The following is a 9,917-nucleotide window of genomic DNA, read 5'->3' as shown; positions in this document are numbered from 1 at the left end:
TTCAGCTCCTTATAATTCTCCTTGAGTTGTGTGTATTTGTCATCCAAGCATCTGAGCATCCTTATAACCATTACTCTGAATTCTTTCTCTGATAAGTTAGTAGCCTCAATTTCATTTAACTCCCTTTCTGGTGATTCCTCTTTTTCTTTCCTTTTGGATTGCTTTTTTGTCTTCCCATGTTTTGCTTTAATGTTTTAATTGTAACTCCAATTGCTTTGCTACTCAGTTTCTTTTGGGTATGGTGCTACTGGTGTGACATCTCAGGTCTCCTGGGCTTGGTAGTCTAGTGTAGCTCCCTACTTGAGCTATTTGGGTTCTCTTGATGTAGGCCTGTGAGCTGGAAAGGCTCAACTGAGGTGTCTAGAACTCAGCAGCCATGGATGGGGTGTCTCAATTTTTGCTGTCTTGTGCCCTTGGTTGAAATCATGCATGCCTAGCGAGGACTCACAATGGCACCCAGGAACCGTCTGCTGGGGTGGTGGGGATCCAGAGAGCTGCGTCTGGAAAGGCATGACTGTGGTGTCTAGAGTTCTGTAGTTGTGGGGTGAACAGACTCAGCTTTTGCTGTTGCCTCTGTGGTTGGATACACGCATTCCCAGCGCAGTTCACAGGGGGCACCTGTAGTGTCTTTACCAGCAGGGTGTACTGACACACTCAGAAGGGCCCTGGCAATGAAGCCACTGGATTGCAGTGTCTGTGGGCAGGTAACCCAGGAGAGGGAATTCAGCATTTCTACAGCCCAACAGTGCCCCGCTGTTTGTTTAAGTGCATGTCCTATGGTGCTCACAGTGGGGCCTCAGGGGCTGCCTGAAGAGTGGTGGTCTTGGGAGACCTGCACGCTGGGAAAGCATGTAACTGTAGTGTCCAGAGTTCTGCAGCTGTGGGGTGGGGAAACTCAGTTTTTGCTGATGCACCTGTGGTGGATAGGTGCACATTCCCAGTGGTGGCACACAGGAGCACCCACAGTGAGTTTGCTAGCACAGGCACAGTGAAGCACTCTTAAGGGCCCTGGAACTCTTAATCGAGGCATCTTTGGGCCGGTATCCAGGATGGGTGAATTCATAATTTCTACTGCCCAGGGGAGTGTGTCCCTATTAGTCCAAGATCGGACCCAGCACAGACTCACTGCGGCTTCTCCAAAGTGCCCTGTGGATAGATGGGCTCAGGGGGAGTGAGCAACTGTGACAGTGCAGTTCATTGGCATTGAGCTCTGATGCATTCTGAGGGGCCCTGGCGCTTATTGAGCAGGTGAGTGTGTGTGGGCAGTTATTCAGGCAGAGGCAATTCAGGATTTCTACTGGGGGGCAGTGCACCTGTGTCTGTACAAAATCACACCCAGTTGGGACTCACAGTGACTCCCAAAGGAAGTCTATGGAGTGGTGTGCCTCAGAGACCTACCTGCTGGAAATGCGCGAATGTGGAGGTCTGCCACTGGGGATGGGGAGGCTGCACTTACTGCTGTGGGCGCGGTGCAACTTTAGAGGTGGAGATCCCAGCGTCTGTGAGTCTGTGGGTGGGCAGCAGGATTTTGGCTGGAGTGGCTGCCGGGTCGCGGGCAGTATCCAAGGCCTGTCTGGGTGGTGGTTCTGATGAGTTCCTAGAAGAGACCACTCTCCCCTTTAAGATGGCGTGGTCTCCCTGCCTGAGTCCGGCAGACCGGGGAATGTCCGCCTTGGTGGTAGTCTCTCCCTGTCCCAGAGAGCCTGGTCTGCCAGCCTCTGCTGCTCCTGCGGATTTAACTGTCCTTCACTCACTCACACACAGGCACCACACACACAATAGACCAGGTGGATTTAATTGATATCTATAGAACATTTTTATCCCAAAGCAGAGAAACATACATTCTTCTCAAGTGTGCATGAAACATTCTCAAAGATATAGCACGTTAGGACACAAAAGAAGTCTCCATAAGTTTAGAATATTGAAATCATATTAACCATCTTCTCCAACATGTAACTAAAAATCACCCACAAAAAAACAACCTAAAATATGCCAAAACATGGAGGCTAAAGAGCATGTTATTAAATAATGAATGGATTATCAATGAGATCAAAGAAGAAATTAAAATTATCTTAAAATAAATGAATATGAACACACAGCCACCCCAAATCCATGGAACACAGTAAAAGCAGCCCTGATAGGGAATTTCATAGCTTTACAGGCTTATATCAAAAAGCAAGAAAAATCTCTCTTAAACAGTATAACCGTACACCTAAAATAACTGGGAAAAGAACAGCAGGAAAAACCCCAAGTAAGTAGAAAAATAGAAATTATAAAGATCAGAATAGAAACAAATTACATAAACTAAAAAATGTAGGTCCTCCAAAGTCACTGCTGGGTATTGCCATGGGGCCCTTCTGCTGGACCCAAACACTGCAGGACAGCCTTCCCAGTACTCAGAACCCAGAGTGAACTTCTCATGCTAAGTAGGTTAACAATATGAGTACTCCTTCACTGGGAAGGGCCAGTCCTCATCTCCCAGGCAGATAGAATTCTGCCCAATGCTTCACCATGTCTTCTTCCAGTCTCTGTTGCTCTGGGTTTGGGGCCCCTTCATGAGGTTTAGACCCCTTACGAAAGGGAGCTTTGCAATTGATATCACTAGGCCCTCTAGCCAAGAAACTGCTACAGGGGTGCTCCCCCTATTCATGACTCTCATACTATTATCAGACTCTACATTGTTTCTTCAGTGCTCCTTATATATAATATGTCTAATCAGCTACAATTCTTTTGATTTTTCAAGTTAATTTTGCAGTATTTTAGCTGTAAATTCAGTCTCAGGCTGGGAGCAAGGGCATGCAGCTTCCAGTTATTGGGAAACCATTTCGTTCTCTCAAAATTTTTTCAACCTAGATATTAAAAACTATAGTAAATAATCAAACAAACATACTAGAAATAAAAAAACAATATTTGAAACAAAAATTTATTTGATGTTTATCAGGATAAAAGCAAGAGAGGAAAGAATCAGTTAACATGAACATAGATCAACGGGAATAGTGAAATCTGAAGAACATAAAGAGGAAAATAAACAGAGATATGTGTGACCATATCAAACTGTGTAATATTTGTTCAATTGAAGCTTAGAAGTGAAGGAGATAGAATTTGGTCAGAAAAAAATGTTTGAGGAAATAATGACAAAAATTTTCCAAACGTTGTTAAAAAACTGAAAGTTTTAGGCTTTAAAAGTTCAGCAAACCCTAAATATGATGAACTCAATGAAAACCATGCCCAGATACATTACCAACAACCCTAATAGCTTAGCAGCAGCCAAAATAAATAAATAACATATTACATACAGGAGAATTATAATTCTAAATATATTGGAATAAGTTAGTATGTATATTATAATACCCTAATTCAACCACTAAAAAATAATACAAAGGAAAAGTGACTTAAAAAACTCAATAGATTAATTTAAATGGATATTAAATAAGATATTCAAATAATTCAAAAGAAGACAGGAAAGAGGAAATAGAAAAATTGTAAAACAAACAAAAAAGACCAGGATTAAAATTTTAATATATATATATATATATATATATATATATATATATATATATACTCAAAAATATAAATACTTTTATTAAATATAAGTGATTTTGAAAAAGCCATTGAAAAGCATAGTCTGCCATATTTAATAAAAAGGACCCATTTATAAAAAACATATTTTAAATACATGGTTGGGAAGAAGTAGGTTTACAGTTGTGAGTTGCATAATATAGAGTTTATCCTTGTATTATTATTTATTAACTAGAGGCCCAGTGCACGAATTCGTGCATGGGTGTGGTCCCTTGGGGTGGCCTGCGGAGATGGGGCTCCAGCTCGCAACTCTAGCCTCGGATCCCTGCAGCTTCCCCTGGCGCTCTGCCTTGGCCTGGCAACACCCCCTCACCTGCTCTACCATCCTGCCTGCTGGGAAATTGATCAGGGCCAGGCCCCCTGCATGGCTTCTTCAGTGCCTGGGAGCTGGCCAGCAGCCCCTACCCCGCTGCTGCTGTGCTGTTTGCCTTCTGCGGAGCTATTGGGCTCCAGCTCGCACCCTCCTTGGCCTGGTGCCACCTGCTCACCTGCTCCACCATCCCACCATAATCCTGCTCTTGTTGGGGCCCATTGGGGCTGGCAGCACATCCACTGATGCCTACTGCTAGAGCCGAGTCACCGACACCTGCCATGGTCCACACCGCCCCTCGGCAGTCAGTGCAGGTCATAGCGAGTGGTCAAACTCCCAGTCTCCCGGTTGAACTCCAGGTCGAATGACTGCCCAAGGGGACAATTTGCATATTAGGACTTTATTATATAGGATTATTGTAATATTTTTTAAATGAACAACTGTAAGCCGAAACCGGTTTGGCTCAGTGGATAGAGCATCGGCCTGCGGACTGAAAAGGTCCCGGGTTCGATTCCGGTCAAGGGCATGTACCTGGGTTGCGGGCACATCCCCAGTGGGGAGTGTGCAGGAGACGGCTGATCGATGTTTCTCTCCCTTCCTCTATCTCTCTCCCTTCCTCTCTGTAAAAAATCAATAAAATATATTAAAAAAAAAAATGAACAACTGTAAAGTTACTTTTCCCCCACCCTGTATATAATGTAGATAAGATAACAGTAAAAGTTTCTAAAGGCCATACATGCATACATTAATTAAAAGCCGTCTGGATAGCCCTAACCAGTTTGGCTCAGTGGATAGAGCATCAGCCTTCAGCCTGCAGACTGAAGGGTTCCAGGTTCAATTCTGGTCAAGGGCATGTAACTTTGTTGCGGGCACATCCCCAGTAGGGCGTGTGCAGGAGGCAGCTGATCGATATTTCTCTCTCATCGATGTTTCTAATTCTCTATCCTGCTCCCTTCCTCTCTGTAAAAAAATCAATAAAATATATTTAAAAAATAAAAATCATCATTCTCCCCTTTAAAAAAAATAAAAATAAAAATAAATAAATAATAAAAGACATCTGGACAGACTAGGTTGAGAACAAGCAGTTTTCAGAGCAAGAAATACTATATAATATTAAGAAGAATGTTATCCTATCTAATAAAAGAGAAAGATGGTAATTAACATATGACCGCTACCCTTCCCATTGGCTAATCAGGGAGATATGCAAATTAACTGCCAGCCAAGATGGCGGCAGGCAGCCAGGCAGCTTGAAACTAACATGAGGCTTGCTTGCTTCAGTGATGGAGGACTCCAACGTTCCCTGCCGGACTTGCATTCCCAGCCTGACTTGCCGGCCTCTCAGCTGCAACACTAAGCAACTATGTTTCAAATATAGAAGCTAAAAAAACCCCAGAAACCTGCTTTACTCAGTCAGGCTTCAGCCAGCCGGACCGCAACATTGTATCAAATACAGACGGTAAACAAAGGCCAGAAACCTGTTTTCAGCAGCCAAGGCCTCAGAGCTATAGCTGGCCCAGAATAAAAAAGAAAAAAAAAAGAAAAAAAGGAGCAGTTGGGAGCTTCAGTCACCCGTCAGCCTGAAAACAACCCTCAGCCCCTCAGCCAGACTGGCCAGGCACCCCAGTGGGGACCCCCACCCTGAAGGGTGAGTGACCAGCTGCAAGCAGCCATCATCCCCTCACCCAGGCTGGCCAGGCACCCCAGTGGGGACTCCCAACCTGATCCAGGACACCCTTCAGGGCAAACCAACCAGCCCCCACCCGTGCACCAGGCCTCTATTCTATATAGTAAAAGGGTAATATGCCTCCCGGCACCGGGATCAGCATGACAGGGGGCAGCGCCCAAACCCCCTGATCGGCCCTGCTCTGTGTGTGACAGGGTACAACGCCCCAACCCCCTGATTGCCCCTGCTCTGTGGGTGGTAGAGGGCGGCGCCCAAACCCCCCCCCCCCCACGGGCCCTGCTCTGTGTGTGACTGGGTAGAGCCATAACCTCCCCATTGGCCCTGCCCTGAGTGTGACAGTGGTGGCACCCCAACCCCCTGATCGGCTCTGCTCTGTGGGTGATAGAGGGTGGCGCCCCAACCCCCTGATCCGCCCTGCTCTATGTGTGATGGGAGGCAGTGCCCCAACTCCCCTGTTGGGCCCTGCTCTGTGAGTGACAGTGGGGAGCTCCTCAACCCCCTGATCAGCCCTGCTCTGTGTGTGACAGGGTATGGAGCCCCAACCTCCTGATGGGCCCTGCTCTGAGCATGACAGGGGGCAGCGCCTCAACCCCCTGATCCGTCCTGCTCTGTGTGTGACAGAGGGTGGTGCCCCAACTCCCCTATTGGCCCTAATCTGTGCATGACAGGGGGGAGCTCATCAACCTCCTGATCAGCCCTGCTCTGTGCGTGACAGGGGGAGCTCCCCAACCCCCTGATCAACCCTGCTCTATGTCTGACAGGGTACAGAGCCCCAACCACCCTGATGGGCCCTGCTCTGTGCATGACAGGGGGTGGTGCCCCAACTCCCCCAATTGGCCCTGTTCTGAGCCCGACCAGGGGCTGCACCTAGGGATTGGGCCTGCCCTCTGCCACCCAGGAGCAGGCCTAAGCCAGCAGGTTGTTATCTCCCGAGGGGACCCAGACTGCGAGAGGGCACAGGCAGGGCTGAGGGACCCCCTCTCCCCCCCCACCCAGTGCACAAATTTTTGTGCACCGGGCCTATAGTATAATAATAAGATACAGCAATCCTGATATGCTTGTGCTTAATAAAAGAGTTTCCAAATAAATAAAAAAGTGATGACTTTTAGAATCTTCCTGATTGAGTTTTGGAAGGTTGTATTTTTCTAGGAATATGTCCATTTCCTCCAAGTTGTCTAGTTTGTTAGAATAGAGTTGTCCATAATATTTTTTAACAATCCTTTATATATCTGTGGGGTCTGTTGTTATTTTGCCTCTTTCATTTCTGATTTTGTTATTTGGGTCCTCTCTCTGCTTCTTCGTGAGCCTGGTTAGAGGTTCATCAATCTTGTTTATCCTTTCAAAGAACCAGCTCTTGGTTTCATTGATCTTCTGTACTGTTTTTTTGGTCTCTATGTCATTCTTTTCTGCTCTGATCTTTATTATCTCCTTCCTTCTGGATACTGTGGGCTTTTCTTGTTGCTTTCTTTCTAATTCTTTGAGTTGTAGAGTTAAATGATTTATTACCATTTTTTCTTGTTTTTTTTTTAAGGTAGGCCTGTAGAGCTATAAACTTCCCTCTCAGGACTGCTTTCATTGTGTCCCATAGACTTTGGATTGTTGTGTTTTTATTGTCATTAGTTTTCAGGATGTTTTTAATTTCTTCTTTGATCTCTTTGGTAACCCAATCATTGCTCAATAGCATGCTTTTCAGCTTTCAAGTGTTTGAATTGTTTGGATTGTTTTTATTGTAGTTTATTTCTAATATTATGCCATTGTGGTCTGAGAAAATGCTTGATATGATTTCAATCTTCTTGAATTTGGGAAGACTTCCTGTGACCCAATATGTGGTCTATTTTTGAAAATGTCCCATGAGCACTTGAGAAGAATGTATATTCCGTGGCTTTGGGGTGAAATGTTCTGAAGATGTCAATTAACTCCATCTGATCTAGTGAGTCACTTAGGATTGCTGTTTCTTTGCTGATTTTTTGTCTAGAGGATTTATCCAGTATTGTCCAGTAGATGAGTGGATTAAAAAACTGTGGTACATCTACACAATGGAATACTACACTGCGGTAAAAAAGAAGAAATTCTTACCATTTGCAACAGCATGGATGGAACTGGAGAGCATTATGCTAAGTGAAATAAGCCAGTCAGAGAAAGATAAATACCACATGATCTCACTCATTTGAGGAATATAATGAACAACATAAACTGATGAACAAAAACAGATCCAGAGACAGAGAAACATTGATCAGACCATCAAACCTCAGAGGGAAGGTACGGGAGGGTGGTGCAAAGGGGAAGAGATCAAACAAAGGACTTATATGCAAGCATATAGACTTAACCAATGGACACAGACAACAGGAGGCTGAAGGCATGAGTGGGAGGGATAGGGAGTAATGTGGGGATAAGGACACATATGTAAGAACTTAATCAATAATTTTTTTAAAAAAAAGTGATGGATCAGAAAGGGTAATAGGCAAATTCAAATTACAATTAGACATTAACATTTATTTTTTGTTATTGTTAGAAAAAGTAGGGAGAAAATTCAGCCAGGATATTATAAAATAACATGACTCAATTAATATTTATAGAGTCCTCTTTCAGCAACAAATGCACAAGGACAACTTTCCAAAATGATATATTTTTTGGTCTACAAAACAAATCCTATCAAATTTAAAATAATAGAAATACATAAAAATTATGTTGTCTACTTACACAAAAATTAAGCCAGAAAACCTTTAAATATTTGGAAATTAAAAACTTTTCACATTTCTATATAACCTAAGTTCAAAAAAATATTTTTTAAAAAGCCCTAGCTGGTTTGGATCAGTGCATAGAGTGAATATTCAGCCTGTGGACTGAAGGGTCTGGTCAAGGGCACATGCCTAGGTTGCAGGCTCTATCCCCAATAGGGGGCCTGCAAGAGGTAGCTGATCAATGATTCTCTCTCATCATTGATGTTTCTATCTCTCTCTCCCTCTCCCTTCCTCTCTGAAATCAATAAAAATAAAAATTAAAAAATATTCAAGAAAATCAGAAAATATTTTGAGCTGAGTAAAAATACTGCAATATATATAAATTTGTAAAATGCTACTGATTTAGTGGAAAGTAATAGATCAAGGTCAGAGTAGCAGTAGAGAAAAAAATTACAGCACTACACTACACACACATACTAGAAAAGAAAAAAAGTCTCAGAATAATAACCTAAGCTTCTACTTATAGAAAAAGAAGAGAAAATTAGAATTATAGCAAGTAGAAAGAAACCTCAGTCAAAGAAGTTAGAAATACTATAGTAATAATGGTTAGAATTATGAAGCCTAAACTAATTCTTTGAACAGACTAATAACATTTTTAACCCTACAGTCAGCATGGCCATGAATAAAAAATGGCAGGAAGATCTAAATTACCAATATCCAAAATAAAATAAAAGACATCAGAGGGATCAAAACACTATAGACATTAAAAGATAGTAATAAAATGCAATGATAAATTGTTTTTATTTTAAAAGAATCTTTATTGTTGAAAGTATTACATATATCCACTTTATTATCCCATTTACACCTTATAGCCTGCCCCTGCCCTAAGCCTTCATCATCCTATTGTCTGTGTCCTGGGTTATGCATAAATGCATGCAAGTACTATGGTTGATCTTATCCCACCCACACACACACCCCAGTCTTCCCTCTGAGATTCCACAGTCTATTCCATGCTTCTATGTCTCTGGATCTATTTTGTTCATCAGTTTATTTTTTTCATTAGATTGCACATATGAGTGAGATCAAATGATAATTGTCTTTCTCTGACTAGCTTATTTCATTTAGCAGAATACTCTCCAGGTCCCAAGATGCTGTCTCAAAGAGTAAGAGACCCTTCTTTCTTACAGACATGTAGTATTCCATGGTGTACATGTATCCCAGATTTTTTATCTACTCATCTACTGATGAACACTTACACTGTTTCTATATCTTATCCATAGTATATTGCACAGCTGTGAACATAGAGAACATACATTCATTCTAATTTTTTTTGGGGGGGGAGGGGTGGTTCTTAGGATATATTCCTAAAACTGGGATCACTAGGTCAAGTGGCAGTTCCATATTTAATATTTTGAGGAATCTCCATACTATTTTCCATAATGGCTGCACCAGTCTACATTCACACCAGCAGTGGACTAGGGTTTCCTTTTCTCCACATCCTCACCAGCACTTGTCATTTGTTAATTTGTTAATGGTAGCCAATCTGACACATTGGAAGTGATACTTCATGGTTGTTTTCATTTGCATCTCTCTGATGAACAGTGACTTTGAGCATCTATAATAATAAAAGTGTAATATGCTAATTAGACTGGACAGCCAAAAG

The sequence above is a fragment of the Myotis daubentonii genome, chromosome 2 (assembly GCF_963259705.1).
Source record: "Myotis daubentonii chromosome 2, mMyoDau2.1, whole genome shotgun sequence".
In the NCBI taxonomy this organism is placed as follows: Eukaryota; Metazoa; Chordata; class Mammalia; order Chiroptera; family Vespertilionidae; genus Myotis; species Myotis daubentonii.
The sequence above is the reverse complement of the archived record's forward strand: the minus strand, read 5'-3'. Positions refer to the sequence as shown.